General features: G+C 41.4%; 1 protein-coding gene across 4 annotated transcripts in view; it reads right to left on the bottom strand.

Annotated features, from left to right (window-relative positions):
- Positions 1-13759, bottom strand: part of b3gat1a (beta-1,3-glucuronyltransferase 1 (glucuronosyltransferase P) a) — an 85453-nt gene that overhangs the window by 37123 nt on the left and 34571 nt on the right. For 3 of the 4 annotated variants that reach the window (XM_058079419.2, XM_058079421.2, XM_058079422.2), the window contains exon 2: positions 4049-4269. The exons of the other annotated variant lie outside the window; for it this stretch is intronic. The gene's annotated coding sequence lies outside the window, so the exon portion shown is untranslated. The remainder of the gene's footprint in view (positions 1-4048; positions 4270-13759) is intronic. 4 annotated transcript variants of the gene reach the window in all.

Here is a 13759-nt window from a genome sequence, read left to right as displayed (position 1 = left end):
TATTATTCATTCATTCATTTTCTACCGCTTTTTTTCTCACAAGGGTCGCGGGGGTGCTGGAGCCTATCCTAGCTGTCTTCGGGCGAGAGGTGGGGAACACCCTGGACTGATTGCATTCGCCAGCCAATCACAGGGCACATGTAGACAAACAACCATTCACACTCACATTCATACCTATGGACAATTTGGAGTGGCCAATTAACCTAGCATGTTTTTGGAATGTGGGAGGAAACCGGAGTACCCGGAGAAAACCCACGCATGCACGGGGAGAACATGCAAACTCCACACAGAGATGGCCGAGAGTGGATGTATTTATTATATCTATTATTATTATTATTCATAAAAAAATCCAAAGCTACATGGCCCTGCTCCCTAAACCTAATAACTGGTCGGGCCACCCTTAGCAGCAACACCTGCAATCAAGCATTTGTGATAACTTGCAATGAGTCTCCTACAGCACTATGTAAAAAATTTGGTACAATCATCTTTGCAGAATTGTTGTCATCCAGCATGACACCTTTTTAAGGTTGGAAAGGAACAAGGAGCAAAAAGAAAATAATGTTTAGCAACAATAGAAACGACACATATACAAATACACGGATGCATGAAATCACATTTTCATACAAAACAATAATCTGTGACAATCTGACAATCACTACATCCGCTCTGATATTACCATGTCTGAGTTATTATGCGGAGATATGAGAAAGCAACTACAAAAGCACACTTCATTTGCTCACTTAGCTAGAAAAAAGGACAGTTAGCAATATCCACAATGCCGTTATTAATAAACACAAACAACCCTCTATTCACTGAGTCACAACTGCCGCTACAATTACGCATAAAAAAAACCCCAAACACCCTTCAAGTAAACAATGTACTGTATAACAATTCTTCAGAAAGGAGAAATACAAAACACCTTTATATTATCTATATAGGGAATGAAAGTATGGAATGGACTGAACAAAGAAGTCAAACAATGTATGAATACAAGCCATTTCAAGAAACGCCAGCAGTTGATGTATAGTTGATGTAAGTACAAGGACGAATACAAGAAGAAGAAGTAGGCTGATATAACCATCACTGTAACCATCTGATGTCACCATCGACTCATCACAGCCATCACTGTTTGCTTCCCTGGCCCACAGTACTTGTAAAAATATCAGTAAAAAAAAAAAAAATCTGAAAAAAAATTGAATTCTAATAAAAAAGGGGGCGGCACGGCGGTCTAGTGGTTAGCGCGCAGACCTCACAGCTAGGAGACCAGGGTTCAATTCCACCCTCGGCCATCTCTGTGTGGAGTTTGCATGTTCTCCCTGTGCATGTGTGGGTTTTCTCCGGGTACTCCGGTTTCCTCCCACATTCCAAAAACATGCTAGGTTAATTGGAGACTCCAAATTGTCCATAGGTATGAATGTGAGTGTGAATGGTTGTTTGTCTATATGTGCCCTGTGATTGGCTGGCCACCAGTCCAGGGTGTACCCCGCCTCTCGCCCGAAGACAGCTGGGATAGGCTCATGAGGAAAAAGAGGTAGAAAATGAATGAATGAATGAATGAATGAAAAAAAGTCACAATTTTAAGGGAATAAATGTAGGAAAATTTTATTTTATTAGTGTAGAGTTGAAATGTTGTTATATTATGAAAAACAAAACAAAATAAAGTTGTAATGTTTGGAAAATTACATTGAGGAAAAATGTATCTACTCATTTGATTTGATTTACTATTCTATTTATTTCCTATGATTTCTTTACTTACTTCCTATGTATTTTCTAATTGGTCGACTAATATTAATAAAATAAAAATATACATTATATATGTATATAATTTCCTATAATCCATCCAATCCGTTTTCTATGCCGCTTATCCTGATGAGAGTCGCAGATATGCTGGAGCCTATCCCAGCTGTCTTCGGGCGTGAGGCAGCATATGCTCTGGACTGGTCGCCAGCCAATCACAGGGCACATATAGACAAACAACCATTCACACCATTTTTAGATGGCTTTTCTAATCATCTATTAGCCTTATAAAATGATGAACTTGGATTAGCAGCCATACCAGGAGATTGATGCAGAGGACTGACAGTTGTTGATAGTAGGAGTCTATGAAAAAAATTAGATCCTTTTTTGAAAATCATTTGATTCATTTTAATTGTTTGTGAAATGGATACAAATGTTTGTGAAATTGAAAAAAATTGTTTGTGAAATGCATAAAAATGTGTTTTCCTTTGGAAAACAAAGACATTTGCAAGTGATCCCAAACTTTTGAGCGGTAGTGTATACTGTAGCTTCATGTCATTAAATAAGCTATGTTTCTTCCTACTTTCGGCTCCAGCATACCCCTGTGACCCTAGTGAGGATAAGCGGCATAGAAAATGAATTTAATGGTTTCTTCTTACTCCTTTTCAGCCATGTCAAACCGTGCAAGTGTAACATGTGATAAACTGCTAAGTAAATTGCTTTCATTCATTCATTCATTTTCTTCCGCTTTTTCCTCACGAGGGTCGCGGGGGTGCTGGAGCCTATCCCAGCTGTCTTCGGGCGAGAGGCGGGGTACACCCTGGACTGGTGGCCAGCCAATCACAGGGCACATATAGACAAACAACCATTCACACTCACATTCATACCTATGGACAATTTGGAGTCGCCAATTAACCTAGCATGTTTTTGGAATGGGGAGGAAATCGCAGTACCCGGAGAAAACCCACGCATGCATGGCGAGAACATGCAAACTCCACACAGAGATGGCCGAGGCTGGAATTGAACCCTGGTGTCCTAGCTGTGAGGTCTGCGTGCTAACCGCGGCAATGGTTTGCATGTTGATAATAAATAATTATTATTTCCTTTCCATTCATTTAGATATACAGTGCAACCGGAAAGTATTCACAGCGCTTCACTTTTTCTACATTTTGTCATGTTACAGCCACTCCTTAGTAAAAGGAACATGGCAGCCCGTCTGGAATTTGCCAAAAAGCACCTGAATGACTCTCAGACCATGAGAAACAAAATTCTCTGGTCTGATGGCTTTCGTCTGGCCACTCTACCATACAGGCCTGATTGGTGGATTGCTGCAGAGATGGTTGTCCTTCTGGAAGGCTCTCCTCTCTCCACAGAGGAACGCTGGAGCTCTGACAGAGTGACCATCGGGGCCTTGGTCACCTCCCTGACTAAGGCCCTTCTTCCCCGATCGCTCAGTTTAGAAGGCCGGCCAGCTCTAGGAAGAGTCCTGGTGGTTCCAAACGTCTTCCATTTACGAATAATGGAGGCCACTGTGCTCATTGGGACCTTCAAAGCAGCAGATTTTATTCTGTATCCTTCCCCAGATTTGTGCCTCAAGACAATCCTGTCTCGCAGGTCTACAGACAGTTCTTTTGACTTCATGCTTGGTGTTTGTGCTCTGACATGCACAGTCAACTGTGGGACCTTATATAGACAGTTATTATATTTCCAAATCATGTCCAATCAACTGAATTTACTGCAGGTGGACTCCAATTAAGCTGTAGAAAGATCTCAAGGATGATCAGAGGAAAAAAGATGCACCTGAGCTCAATTTTGAGCTTCATGGCAAAGGCTGTGAATACTTATGTAAATGTGATTTTTTTGTTTTCTATTTTTAATAAATTCAAAACATGTCAAAAAAACCCTTTTTTCACATTGTCATAATGGAGTATTTTGTGTAGAATTTTGAGGTAAGAGATTAATTTAATTCAGTTTGGAATGAGGCTGTAACATGACAAAATGTAGAAAAAGTGAAGCGCTGTGAATACTTTCCGGATGCACTGTATATAGTATATACACAGTATATCAACTGGAAATATTACCATCCCAGAGAAAGTTCCCAGAAAGTTTCTTGAAATGTTCTAAAACTGATCCAACTCTCCCAAGCAATAAGAGTCAATGTAGGTGGGAAAAAAAAAACCAAAACACATCCATAAATAAATGTGACTCCAGTATGCAGTGCAAATCGATATGGCAGAAAAAGCATATTTTATACCTACAAGGATGGACAAAGCCGGCCAGCATACTACGCTGTGAACACAGAAATACTCACAAGCATCCACAGGCCTCTTCTCCTCTTCTTCGCTACGCTGTCTTTACTTTCCTCTTTGCCTCGCCGACGCCTCAGTTCTGTCACAACTGTGCCCGGCTCAAGCCCACCTTAATTGGTGCCGCCTGGAGAGCGAAGACGTGCTCGCTCGACGGTGGTCAAACGTCGTGAAAGCCCAGCCAAAAGGCGACATCAAAATCCCGAGGGAGAGGGAGTTTGTCGTGCTGGGGGGAGAAAGGACAGAGCGCAGTGGGTAAGAATGGGCCTCCTCTTCCTGACACAATGAGGAGCATTGAAGAACGGGAATGAAGCCACTGGGTCATTCTCGGTGGCTTGGAATTTGTGTCAGGAGGAATAATGGAGCAAATGAGAGGGGCGGGGGGGACATCTTTGCAGTTTCATAGTCACTTTATTTCCAATGTGATGAGCGAAATTTACCAACTACAAATACATTTCCGCTTGTACAATGCATTGGAAAAGGCAGAGATTGTTTTTAATCCCACCCCTTAACGGTGCCGCATCACTTCCTGTGTTTAACATTTTGATACCACAATGTACGGTTGTCGCTCGCTACATCGCGGTTTGAACACCACTCCCTCACTCTTTTGCATTTTTGAAAAGTGAATTAATAAATAATTATTGTTCATTCATTCATTTTCTACCGCTTATCCTCATGTTATTTATTAAATAATAAACTATACTATTATTAATAAAAATAAATGATTAAATTATTATATAAATTATTATTCATTCATTCATTTTCTACCGCTTATCCTCATGTTATTTACCTCACCCAACGGGGTGTCAGCGCACTTTGCAATTTTCGTGAGCAGTCCGGCGCACCCACAGCGCACCCACGCCTCCCCTCGGCGCAAGTATAAAAGAGGGAGTAGGAAAGGTTCAACACAGCCGAGTGTAATCTTAACCGATCAAATGAACGCCTCTCACTGCCTTTAAATGGGCCGGACTGGACTGCGAATCAGAGGCCACCATGCGCATCATTCACCACATACGCCACCTTGTGGGACACGTCATTTGTTCCTGACAAGTTACATTTAACATCATCATCTTGCTTGATTTTCACCAGCATTCCTGCTCTTCATCTACAAAATCTTTCATGGTATATAGAAATTAATGGTTGTTTTTATCCATCCGTTTTCTATACCGCTTATCCTGTATCGAAGTATGCTGGAGCCTATCCCAGTTAATTCGGGCTAGAGGCGGGGTACACCCTGGACTGGTCGTCATTGTTTTTTGTTGTTATTAATTATTAGTTTGTTAGTTAATTAGTTAATTAATTTCATGTCCCTTTTTTAAGGAGCACTTTAAACATCAGACAATAACTATGAATTTGAATTTTACAAATCAAATCAAATCAATTTTATTTGTAGAGCACTTTTCCTGCAAGGACATGCAACACAAAGTGCTTTACAGAATTAAAAACAATTAACACAATTAAAAAGAAAACAATTACAAAGAAAGCCCCTCCCACCCTCCATACTAGACACACACACACACACACAATCACACACAATCACACACAGTAGGGAGACATTTTACAGTTTTGTTGCTTTTTTTTTTTTTTTTTTTTACTGAATAAGACATCCGACTCGAAAGTCATGTTGCCAACTTGTATGTTAAAAGTTGAATACTTAAAAGCAACTGGCCGCCTGGATTCAAACGCTTGGTGGGCCGCATGTGGCCCCCGGGCTCTAGTTTGCCCACCCCTGGTCTAATGGGTCACTTTCTCTGTTTCCACAAAGTCTGCGCTGCGTGTTGGCTCATTTGTGATGAAATGGTTACTGAGGGGGAGTTAGAGAGAGGGGCGATCTGGGATATGAAAAAGCATCCAGCACAGCCACGGAGCTTGCTTGGGAGCATGCTACGTTTAAAGCAGCTCTTATGTCCCTGCAAAGATCCCGTAGCCTGTGCATTACAGAAGAATGTGGTGTAAACAAGAATAACAGAAGTGTAAAATGACTATAGGGGTGTTATGTGATGTCTACAGGGCTCTAACTAATTGTAAAAACTGTATTTAGAATGTAAAATAGGTTTCCTAGGCTCCATCTACAAAGATATTTCATTTATTAGTTCTTAGGAGTCACTCACTGAAGTGAATTGGGTACTCGATTCACTCAAGTCCCCTGTCATATGATTTTCAACTATGATTTTCAACTAATGCTAACTAAATGCATATATTACAAAAACAGTGGCAGCTTTTTAGCTATTAATTCTTACCTTGCTCATATGCTCGCACTCTAGGGAGTATCATTTTTTAAAATAACAGCTACACCCCGCCAACCCACCCCCACCTCACACCCTCAGCGCCACCGCTCTCCATTATTGATAAGACTTCCTGTGTCGGCCCTGCACTCGCCACCAGGCAGCCACTGCGGTTGCCGAGGGAAACGAGCTAAAGCCACACAAAGAGGAAAAAAAAATGCTAATACCGTAAATTAAAAAAGATAGCCTCAGAGTGTAAGCAGTCGCAGGTTTGCCCTAATCAAATCAATAACGATAACCATAGTAACCATGTGGGATGCCCTTTGTGGGTGCGCTTCATGATCCACATGTGGTCCAGAAATTCCAAACACTCTCGCGGTGTAAATTGCATCAGCAAAAAAGGCACTGCAGGAAATTGCTATATATAGCATTGTATCATATTGTATGTTATTATTACAATGTCAGAGACGCAATTAAAAAAAATAATCTTACTTTAACTTACTCTTAAAGTGACTGGCCTACAGAGAACACCAAGCATCCATTAGAGGTAAGGCATTCATGATAGGCGAGGTATTCATCTTCTACCGCTTTTTCCTCACGAGGGTCACAGGGGTGCTGGAGCCTATCCCAGCTGTCTTCGGGCAGGAGGCGGGGTACACCCTGGACTGGTCGCCAGCCAATCACAGGGCACATATAGACAAACAACCATTCACACTCACATTCATACCTATGGACAATTTGGAGTGGCCAATTAACCTAGCATGTTTTTGGAATGTGGGAGGAAACCGGAGTACCCGGGGAAAACCCACGTATGCACGGGGAGAACATGCAAACATTCCAAGGGTGGAATTGAACCCTGGTCTCCTAGCTGTGAGGTCTGCGCACTAACCACTCAACCGCCGTGCCGCCTACAAATACTTCATCTTATTTGCTTATAGTCATTAGAGTCACAGGGGGTATGCTAGAGCCTATCCCAGCTGACTAACAAGCAAAAGGCGGGACTGGCAACTAGCCACAAGGACTGGACCAGCAACAAGCATTTTAAAAGCTAAATAATAATAAACCTATTGTAAAAAAATTAAAACCACTCTGACAATCCATCAATACTGACCATTATTATCTCTGACAAAGCTCTTGCTGATTTGCTCATCGGATCATCAACAAGTTCAGAGCATGGGCGGACTAAAAGGAGGCTTCAGATCTCAAGCTGTGCCCAAGCTCATTCCGGGGTTAAAAGCTTGCAGATAAACCCCGGCACTTGACCAAAATGTGTCTTTTGTGCCAAGCGTCGCTATGGTAACCACAATGAATGGAAATGAGCCGCTGATAGGATGTGGTGTGATGTCATCGGAGCGAAAGGTCGCCGCTTGTTTTCCAGCTATAACGCTTTTAAATGAGGGCGCCTCGTAAAAAGTCATGACTGTTTTATGCATGCAGATACATTCATATTTGATTTATTTTTAAGAGCACCGCATCTGCCAACAGCACTTGATGGTGAAAATGTTAATAGGCTCCTTTATCGCTTTAATCTCATTATTCAGTGTACAGTCAGTCATAGTTAAACCATGGAGCCAGGAACTCAAACAATGTACAGAAATGAGTCAGTACAGACATGTGGTGTTTATAAACACCATGGAAGCAGAATGTTGAGTTAATGAATACCACGGTCTGATATTTATTTCTGAATTTATTCATTACTTGATGAATACCACAGTCTGATATCATTTATTCCTAAATATATTAATTACTTAATGAATACCACAGTGTCTGATATGATTTATTTTAGAATGTATGCATATATTATGATGTCTGATGTCATTTATTTTGGAAAACACACACACAAGCATACACATGTACATATGTACAGTCTGTCAACCTGGCATCGCATCGAGGGTGACACTCACTTTACATCCATGACATTCCTTGCTGGTTCCAACAGCAAAACATTAGCACATTGGCGGCACCCAGAATCAAACATAGCACACGTCATCAGACACCTACTTCACGCCGAATTATACGACAAGGTACATGTTTGTCGGTTGTAGAACATTTAGTTTGATATATTTTTGGCAGTTTTGCCAATTATTGTTGCAGACGATGAATTTATTTATTTTGTTAATTGGTTTTATTTTTTTTTAAAGGTAGAAGTGATATTAAATAATATTTAAAAAATTAATAATTAATAAATATTAATATTTTGTAATTATTCATTTCATTTTCTGCACATAAAACTATAATTATTATGTATTTGTGTAAACATTTGCATGATTTTCTATGAGAAAAATTGCTTTGGTTAGAGTCCGTTTTGGTTTGAGTCTGACCTTAATGATGTTAACCAAAGCACAGTATAAAATATTCAGCATTTATCTACTTGTTGTCATTTTTTGCCGTTTGTGCAGTATATCATGCAGTGTAGTAAACCACAAACTTTATTACTGTAACCCTAGGATTAAACCAGCTCTGTTTCTTCCTACCGCATTTTGGACACGTTGAAATGTGCAAGTGTAAACGTGTGATTCATATTTAAAATAGTCCAAACTATTACCATTATCACGTTGAAAGTCACAAAAAATCAGTTCTACAGCACAGCATCGTGTCATGTCCTGCTCCGTCACCTGGCGCCTGTGACACTCAAGCATTAAAAGAGCGTGGGAGAACAACTTTTAAGGCCGAGCGGCGGTGTGCGGTGGCTTTAATGTGGGCTGACCGCGCCGACGTGGGCGCTTGACAGTGACGGATGTAGGACAAAGCAGGAAGGCGGACGACTGGATGAAGAGCGAAGACAGGCAACTGTGGGCAGGATGATGTATTCATTGGTTGTGAAGGTGAAAATGTAGAAAGGGACCTTCCTTTTTCACACATGCGCCACACACCAATGAATCCATCATGTGGGAAGAATAAATGAGGGGCGGAAGGGGTGGGGGATGTTAACTGCGTTTCTTGTTTATGATGCGGGTGTCAACAGTGCTGATGGAACCACTGTGTGGACCAAAACAATATACAGCCCATATAAAAAGGTGCATGTGCCCGAGGGAAACCGGCAAAATAGGAAGCGTACTGTATATTATTCTGCCACTCTCTAGTGCCGAACTTAGTCTCTTTCATGTATGCACATGCTTACCTCCCCAAATGAATGATATAGTCATAAAATCATTAGTGAAACGTGCATATCCATGTATGTTATCTGTGTGATAGGAGCACTTTCACTATTTCCCGTTGCAAAATATGGGACCAAGAACATCAAAAATGTGCGAGATGCAGCCAGATGTCATCAAAAACGAGTTTCCAACCCCTAGGGGGTAAGCTGGTACTGACCCCATTGGTGGCTCCTAGCCAGGCCGCCTTGCAAACTGAGGGAAACATGCATATAAGCCAGAAACTCAAAATAGTCCGCAAAGTGAAAGCTCATTATATACTCGCCATAATATACTCATATTGTAAATGCAATTGCTCCTCCCGCCAGTTATTATGACTAAATGGGCACTAAAAATAATCAACACACCAGTGTACGCTCACCATATTCTTGTTCATGCACGAGCATGTGTGGCCGCAATGTATAAGAAGAGTCATGATGTGTCCTCCCACCAGTTATTAATGAAAACCACCATGTTGCATTGTACAAATATATAAAGTGAGTCAAATCAAAGCTCATGGGTGAAAAGGAAGAGTCGTGATTTCTCCTCCCACCAGTTATTAACAACCACCACCAACAACATGAATAAATGGAAAGACTCCAAATAATCCACCAGGTTAAACCTCATGGTACGCTCATTCATGCACAAATATCACACAATGTAAGTCGAGCAACAATTTGTCCTCCCACCAGTTATTCATAACAACCATCATTTTGCATCATGTGAATACATGGAAAAACTCTAAATAACCCACAAAGTCAAAACTCACAGTACACTTGTTACATGCATCAGCACATGTGCAAACAATGTAGAAGAACGGTCGTGATTTCTCCTCCCACCAGTTATTAACAAAAAAACGCCTCTGTGCGTTATATGAATAAAAGGGAAGGCTCAAAACAATCCACAAAAAACAAGTTGAGTCTCACGGTACACTCATCCGTGCACAAGCACGTGTTCACACAACCTATATCAAGTGACCAATTCTCATCCCACCAGTTATTAATGACAATCACCATGTTGTGGAGCAGAAATATATGAAATGACTAAAAATTAGCCACAAAATGAAAGCTCACTTGTTCATGCACGTGTGCACACAATGTATAAGACAATTGCTCCTCGCACCAGTTATTAATGAGAAGCACCACTTTGAGTAATTGCAACCGTGATCATGCTTCCCTGCTATTATTAATGATAACCACCACCTTGCAGAACAAAATTGCAGTACGACAGCATTGCATTTCCATGCGTGATGATGCAGTGGAGAGTCTGCCATTTAAGGTAGAATTGTCATGTTTGTCACGGAGAAAGGAGTCCTGCCGCTTTTGAGGATGACTCCATGATGGCTCCATGATGAATTCAAGATTGTCATTGGCTGAGTAAATGCTTTATTCTGGTGTAAGCATTCACTATTAATAATTCACATGCGGGTCTTCGTCCAGCATCCATCTTAGAAGAGTTCAATCGACATGGTTTGTCTTCATATGCCTTGCTCTCCATCCTCTTTGCACCTCCTGCCTATAAAAGGCGCCATAAGGCTGTGGCACCTTCACACCGAAAGATGTGGCCCATCAGCAAGTAATTGGAGGAGTGGTGGACGGCTAGGGGCAGCGGCGTGATCGATCCGCGTGAATGCGGACGGTGGATGGTAGATGGTAGGCGTCTTCCAAAACTCCCAAGTGAAGGCTGAACAGAACAGAGAGTCCTTTTGGGGTTTGTTTCGAGAACAAATCATCATGTACGCAGGTTATCTAAGCCCGAGAATGATAATTACCCATTTGGCTGATGATCACCTCAGATGGATTTATCCTTTCATTACGCTCACATTAAACAATAACGGAAATGTCACAAGGGTAATTATCACCAAGGTGATTGATTGGAAACATTTCAGTGCAATCATCTTCTGGTGTCCTTCCATACATTGCTGAAGTACACCACGTAATTGCTGACGCCATGTGCCGACACAATGAGATAGCATGAGACTAATGATAATGTGCACGCTTTTGACAATGTGCAGTCTGCTACCAATATGGAGCTCATCACAGCTCAGGTGGGAAACCAGTGGTGTTTAAAATGTGCCCCGGGATGGATTGCCATGGCAACATACACGGCTGTAAGAACATCTCGGTCCAGGTGAAAACCTCGGATGTGTTTATTTACACTGTGGTCTTTTCAGTGTAGCCAACTGAAAGACGCCCTGACCTGTGGCCAGCTGCGACACAAACAACTTTTAAACAATGAGCTATTGTCTTTAATTACCTCCATTGTTTGTGGTTCAACATAATGACTCAAAAGCCAAACTTGATCAAACCTGCTGAGACTTCGAAAGCAAAGGTCACGGCTCATATTTTGTGGTTCCCGACTTGACATCAAAGTTCAGTGTCAGTACGTCTCACATACCCTAGGACAGTTATATTCTTAATATAGCAACCTTTAGTCTCCCAGTCAAATGAACACTAGATAGAACACTGACTACAGTCATGGTGTCAACACAAAAACAACTGAACAATAAGCAGACATACACTACCGCTCCAAAGTTTGGGATGACTTGGAAATGTTTTTGTCCAGTCTGAGATATGGCTTTTTCTTGGCAGTCCTGCTATGAAGTCCAGCATCCTGAAGTCGCCGCTTCACTGTTGATACTGACACTGGTGTTTGATGGCTACTATTTAGTGCAGCTGTGAGGCATCTTTGTCTTAAACTACACACTCTCTTGCACAGTTGTGCAGCGTTTTTCTGTCCTTGTTTACAAATTTCCCCACTGAGGGACGAATAAAGGCATATCTTAAAGGCATATCTTAGACCCAGTTTGTGCTGCTCTCTGAAGGGAGTAGTTAACAGCATGGTAAGAGATTTTAATTTTAGTTTAGATTTTCTAATCATCTATTAGCCTTATAAAATGATGAACATGGATTAGCAGCCATACCAGGAGATTGATGCAGAGGACTGACAGTTGTTGATAGTAGGCCTCTATGCAAAAATGGACATCCTTCTTTGAAAATTAATTGTAATTGTTGTGAAATGGATAAAAATGTTTGTGAAATGGACATTTTTTTTGTGAAATGCATGAAAATGTGTTTTTCTTTGGATCCCAAACTTTTGACCAGTAGTGTATATAGTACAAAAATATATATTTACCAGAATAAAGACATATGTAACATGGGCAGTGGTTAGCATGTAGACCACTAAGAATCCACTGGGCCAGACCCAGTTTGTGCCAGTTGAAACCAATGCAATTTGCTTTGTCGCCCAGTATCACCAATAAGGTGCCTAGTGGCATGCAGTGGCTCAAACTGCCTCCCAACTGGCTCGTGTTGGCCGGTAACGGCGGCAAAAATTGAATTTGGCGGCAAGAAAATTTCAAAATGTTTAAATTCTTTGTCTTGCATCAAGCAATCGGTGCCAAGTGTCCACCAAGTGATAGTAGGCCTCTATGCAAAAATGACGACTTAGCAACAAGACTCTAAAGGTCTGTATGGGGCTCAGTCAGTCATCCGAGGCGTCCTACAATGGTTTTGGACAGGAGAGGACAGGAGAGGACAGGAGGGCCGAGAAATGCATCTACACAGGTTCCTTTTGGAGGGACGACCAAGATAACAACATCGGGGAGTATGCTATCACGATGGTCAATAATAGAGATATACCTTATATCTTATATATATATCTCTAAATAATTTGATATTTACACTGCAGCATCCGACAGGCATCATGGGGGTTGTTCTTGTACAGCGCTGCAGAAATTTGGCATTGGGATCAGTGTGCTCCACTAATGGTACTCTTGTGTGTGTGTGTCCGGGGTAGGGCGGTTAATATTACAGAGGGATTGCCTGTAAAGCCACAACCTTCCCTTGTCCTCTGTCATACGCCACCCCTGAGGGGGAACGGCAAGCAGCGTCCACAAGGAGGCCATTCAAGGCTCTTACCTTAACTCCTCAGAGATGAGATGCTCTTAAGTGACGCTCCCATCCAGCTGTGTGTAATTCTACTTCAAAACTGTTACATTAACGTTGAAAAACATTTTAACACATTTTAATCAGACTTAATTTGTGATTAGGAGCTGAAAATAATCTGTAAATTGTGTGAACTATCCAGTTTGGGTGACCTTGGCATGGCAGCTTGAATGGCCATGGGTCGATGTTGGAACGTAGCGAGTTTTGGCCCAGTTACAGTGAATCCGAATCACTAAGGCACTTATACGGAACAATTTATCAATACAGTATTTTACATTTGTGAGCAATCCGCAGTCAGGAAAGTAGCATGTTAATAGCATTCTTGCTACAATGCACTGCAAATTAATAATTATGTCTTTGTTATTACATTGTCAACCCTGTATCAATGACTGGTCCATTCACACAATGTA

This window comes from Doryrhamphus excisus, linkage group LG8, assembly GCF_037039965.1.
Source record: "Doryrhamphus excisus strain RoL-2023G ecotype Guam linkage group LG8, RoL_Dexc_Guam_v1.1, whole genome shotgun sequence".
Lineage (NCBI taxonomy): Eukaryota > Metazoa > Chordata > Actinopteri > Syngnathiformes > Syngnathidae > Doryrhamphus > Doryrhamphus excisus.
This window is presented reverse-complemented; position numbering and strand designations above follow the sequence as displayed.